This window comes from Bubalus bubalis, chromosome 3 (assembly GCF_019923935.1).
Source record: "Bubalus bubalis isolate 160015118507 breed Murrah chromosome 3, NDDB_SH_1, whole genome shotgun sequence".
NCBI lineage: Eukaryota > Metazoa > Chordata > Mammalia > Artiodactyla > Bovidae > Bubalus > Bubalus bubalis.
In genome coordinates, this window is record NC_059159.1 from 59,600,776 (window position 1) to 59,606,775 (window position 6,000).

The window sequence follows — 6,000 nt, forward strand, 5'->3', positions numbered from 1 at the left end:
CCCATGGATGGAGGAGCCTGGTAGGCTGCAGTCCATGGCGTCGCTAAGAGTCAGACACGACTGAGTGACTTCACTTTCACTTTTCACTTTCATGCATTGGAGAAGGAAGTGGCAACCCACTCCAGTGTTCTTGCCTGGAGAATCCCAGGGACGGGGGAGCCTGGTGGGCTGCCATCTATGGGGTCGAACAGAGTTGGACACGACTGAAGTGACTTAGCAGCACCAGCAGTAGCATGCTCTCAATAGATCTAATGTACACATTAATGAGATGATTACAAACAAATTACAGCTATTTTAATGGTTTACAATTTAGTTTGAATCTGCATAATCTCCCTATCTACCCAGGACACTATATATATATATATATATATATATATATATATATATATATATATAAAATGTGGAGATAAAAAATAAATCTATCCATTGGCAATTCAAAGATCTTTGGTATAAACTCTGCAGCTGAATGTTAGAAGAGTTTTCTTAACACACTTGTAATTAAAAAGTACTTGGTGATGAACTGAAGCCATTTATTGTACTCTGATTAAGGAAGCCAAAAAAGATAAAAAATGTCACATATAAAAATAAGCATCATGACTGCTAAAGGAATTTTATTTTTGTGCATTGTGTCAAGGGACTAAATTTTATATAAAAAACTCTTTCCCCTAGAAACTAATCTTTTTAAAAATGTAGTAATTCTTTAAAAATATTTATTTCCAAGTAGAGATTTCAAATAAATCAGGGGTTAAAAAAAAAAAATGTCTGTAGTTGAAGCTGATATGCAAAATAAGTAAAATAATTTCAGTACAAAATCTCAGTTAAGAAAATTCTGGTATAATAAGTGAAGTGTCATTTATTTTGGCTCTCCCTAGGAATATAATTATATTTAAACCCTCTTGACCTCAAGTAGTATTTAAAGACAACTTTCTTTCTGGAGAGTTTTGATCATAAATGGATGTTGAATTTTATCAAAGGCTTTCTCTGCATCTATTGAGATAATCATATGGTTTTTATTTTTCAATTTGTTAATGTGGTGTATTACATTGATTGCCAGAAAGCAGGAATAGAAGGAACATACCTCAACATAATAAAAGCTATATATGACAAACCCACAGCAAACATTATCCTCAATGGTGAAAAATTGAAAGCATTTCCTCTAAAGTCAGGAACAAGACAAGGGTGCCCACTTTCACCATTACTATTCAACATAGTTTTGGAAGTTTTGGCCACAGCAATCCGAACAGAAAAAGAAATAAAAGGAATCCAAATTGGAAAAGAAGAAGTAAAGCTTTCACTGTTTGCAGATGACATGATCCTCTACATAGAAAACCCTAAAGACTCCACCAGAAAATTACTAGAACTAATCAATGACTATAGTAAAGTTGCAGGATATAAAATCAACACACAGAAATCCCTTGCATTCCTATACACTAATAATGAGAAAACAGAAAGAGAAATTAAGGAAACAATTCCATTCACCATTGCAATGGAAAGAATAAAATACTTAGGAATATATCTACCTAAAGAAACTAAAGACCTATATATAGAAAACTATAAAACACTGGTGAAAGAAATCAAAGAGGACACTAACAGATGGAGAAATATACCATGTTCATGGATTGGAAGAATCAATATAGTGAAAATGAGTATACTACCCAAAGCAATCTATAGATTTAATGCAATCCCTATCAAGCTACCAACAGCATTCTTCACAGAGCTAGAACAAATAATTTCACAATTTGTATGGAAATACAAAAAACCTCGAATAGCCAAAGCGATCTTGAGAAAGAAGAATGGAACTGGAGGAATCAACCTACCTGACTTCAGGCTCTACTACAAAGCCACAGTTATCAAGACAGTATGGTACTGGCACAAAGACAGAAATATAGATCAATGGAACAAAATAGAAAGCCCAGAGATAAATCCACGCACATATGGACACCTTATATTTGACAAAGGAGGCAAGAATATACAATGGATTAAAGACAATCTCTTTAACAAGTGGTGCTGGGAACTCTGGTCAACCACTTGTAAAAGAATGAAACTAGAACACTTTCTAACACCATACACAAAAATAAACTCAAAATGGATTAAAGATCTAAACGTAAGACCAGAAACTATAAAACTCCTAGAGGAGAACATAGGCAAAACACTCTCTGACATACATCACAGCAGGATCCTCTATGACCCACCTCCCAGAATATTGGAAATAAAAGCAAAAATAAACAAATGGGACATAATTAACCTTAAAAGCTTCTGCACATCAAAGGAAACTATTAGCAAGGTGAAAAGACAGCCTTCAGAATGGGAGAAGATAATAGCAAATGAAGCAACTGACAAACAACTAATCTCGAGAATATACAAGCAACTCCCAAAGCTCAACTCCAGAAAAATCAATGACCCAATCAAAAAATGGGCCAAAGAACTAAATAGACGTTTCTCCAAAGAAGACATACAGATGGCTAACAAACACATGAAAAGATGCTCAACATCACTCATTATCAGAGAAATGCAAATCAAAACCATTATGAGGTACCATTTCACACCAGTCAGAATGGCTGCGATCCAAATGTCTACAAGTAATAAATGCTGGAGAGGGTGTGGAGAAAAGGGAACCCTCTTACACTGTTGGTGGGAATGCAAACTAGTACAGCCACTATGGAGAACAGTGTGGAGATTCCTTAAAAAACTGGAAATCGACCTGCCTTATGATCCAGCAATCCCACTGCTGGGCATACACACTGAGGAAACCAGAAGGGAAAGAGACACGAGTACCCCAATGTTCATCGCAGCACTGTTTATAATAGCCAGGACATGGAAGCAACCTAGATGTCCATCAGCAGATGAATGGATAAGAAAGCTGTGGTACATATACACAATGGAGTATTACTCAGCCATTAAAAAGAATACATTTGAATCAGTTCTAATGAGGTGGATGAAACTGGAGCCTATTATACAGAGTGAAGTAAGCCAGAAAGAAAAACACCAATACAGTATACTGACGCTTATATATGGAATTTAGAAAGATGGTAACAATAACCCTGTGTGCGAGACAGCAAAAGAGACACTGATGTATAGAACAGTCTTATGGACTCTGTGGGAGAGGGAGAGGGTGGGAAGATTTGGGAGAATGGCATTGAAACATGTAAAATATCATGTATAAAATGAGTTGCCAGTCCAGGTTCGATGCACGATACTAGATGCTTGGGGCTGGTGCACTGGGACGACCCTGAGGGATGGAATGGGGAGGGAGGAGGGAGGAGGGTTCAGGATGGGGAACACATGTATACCTGTGGTGGATTCATTTTGATATTTGGCAAAACTAATACAGTTATGTAAAGTTTAAAAATAAAATAAAATAAAAAAAAAAATAAAAAAAATAAAGACAACTTTCCTCTCCTTGAAAATTACTCCAAATGGTTTGTTTATGCCATTTGCTGCTAGAAATACAACTTCCTCATCTTATCCCAAATGGTGAGAATTTATGTTTCAAGTTTTCTTCACTACTACTTTTCCAAAAAAGCCTTTCTTTGAGGTCCTTAATTGAATATGAATTCTGAACTACTGCTAAATTGTGTTTGTTCATATTAGAACTTAATATACTCAATTGTATACTTACTATTTTCTCTTAGACTCTAAGCTCCTGAGCACAAGTACAGCTTTGCATTTAGCATAATAATTTACAAGTATTAGGAGCTCACAAAATGACCAGTAAATGAGTTTACTAGAGTATAATTCAAAATTGACCAGCCCTGGGAAAGTAAAGTGGGGGAGGACAACTTATGTTTGAGCCATTAATCCACACTACACTAGTATAATCTTCATTACACTTTAATTTTTTTTTTTTATGACTTGCTTTTGATATTGACTGGCTTCCTTGGTGGCTCACTTGGTTAAGAGTCTGCTTGCAATGCAGGAGACCTGGGTTCAATCCCTGGGTCAGGAATATCCCCTGGAGAAGGAAATGGCAACCCACTCCAGTATTCTTGCCTCAAGAATTCCATGAATAGAGGAGTCTGGTGGGCTATAGTCCATGGGGTCACAAAGAGTTGGACACGACTGAGTGACTAACACTTTGATATTGAAAGACTATATACCAATTTAATGTCCACGAGATAAAAAGATTAATAATGCATTTAAAACCTAAAAGAATTTCTATAATGAAACAAAAATAGTTGATCAGCATACTATATAAATTTTCCTAATGTGTCTCTAATGCTTTGTGAATTGCCCTTTAAAAAAAGAGTCGGACATGACTGAGTGACTGAACTGAATTGAACTGAATCGGGTCTATGAATAATCACTACAATAAATGACTGTGCTGTGGGCTGTTAATCTGTTCTTTACTTCAGCCAGAACATGCCAAGCATATGATGTGCACCCAACAACAACTTGTCAATCACCTTATATTTTTTACCCCAAATAAATTTTAGCATAAGGTGATTGAATACTTTTTTTGTATACTTAAAAGTATATATATAAAAGTATACAGAAAAAGTATACAAAAAATGACCTATTTAATCACCTTATGCTAACATTTATTTGGGGTAAAAAATATAAGGTGATTGACAAGTTGTTGTTGGGTGCACATCACATGCTTGGCATGTTCTAGCTGAAGTAAAGAACAGATTAAGAGCCCACAGCACAGTCATTTATTGTAGTCATTATTCATAGACCCAGTTCAGCTCAATTCAGTTCAGTCACTCAGTCATGTCTGACTTTTTGTGACCCCATGGACTGCAGCACACCAGGGCTCCCTGTCCTTCATCAACTCCCAGAGTTTACCCAAATTCTTGTCCACTGAGTTGGTGATGCCATCCAACGATCTCATCCTCTGTGGTCCCCTTCTCCTCCTGCCCTCAATCTTTCCCTACATCAGGGTCTTTTCAAATGAGTCAATTTTTTGCATCAGGTGGCCAAAGTATTGGAGTTTCAGCTTCAGCATCAGTCCTTCCAATGAACACCCAGGACTGATCTCTTTTAGGATGGACTGGTTGGACCTCCTTGCAGTCCAAAGGACTCTCAAGAGTCTTCTCCAACACCACAGTTCAAAAGCATCAATTCTTCGGCACTCAGCTTTCTTTACAGTCCAACTCTCACATCCATACATGACTACTGGAAAAATCATAGCCATAACTAGATGGACCTTTGTTGACAAAGTAATGTCCATGATTTTTAATATGTTGTCTGGGTTGGTCATAACTTTTATTCCAAGGAGTAACCATCTTTTAATTTCATGGTGGCAGTCACTTTCTGCAGTGATTTTGGAGCCCCAAAAATAGAGTCAGCCACTGTTTCCACTGTTTACCCATCTATTTGCTATGAAGTGATGGAACCGGATGCCATGATCTTCGTTTTCTGAATGTTGAGCTTTAAACCAATGTTTTCACTCTCCTCTTTCACTTTCATCAAGAGGCTCTTTAGTTCTTCTTCACTTTCTGCCATAAAGGTGGCATCATCTGCATATCTGAGGTTATTGATATTTCTCCCAGCAATCTTGATTCAAGCTTGTGATTTATTCAGCCCAGCATTTCTCATGAGGTACTCTGCATATAAGTTAAATAAGCAGGGTGACAATATACAACCTTGACATACTCCTTTTCCTACTTGCAACCAGTCTGTTATTCCCTGTCGAGTTCTAACTGTTGCTTCCTGGCCTGCATTCAGGTTTCTCAAGAGGCAGGTCATGTCATCTGGTATTTCAATCTCTTTCAGAATTTTCCACAGTTTATTGTGATCCACACAGTCAAAAGGTTTTGGCATAATCAATAAAGCAGAAATAGATGTTTTTCTGGAACTCTGTTGCTTTTTTGATGATCCAATGGATGTTGGCAACTTGATATCTTGTTTCTCTGCCTTTTTTAAATCCAGCTTGAACATCTGGAATTTCACAGTTCACATAATGCTGAAGCCTGGCTTGGAGAACTTTGATCATTACTTTGCTAGCATGTGAGATGAGTGCAATTATGTGGTACTTTGAGCATTCTTTGTCATTGCCTT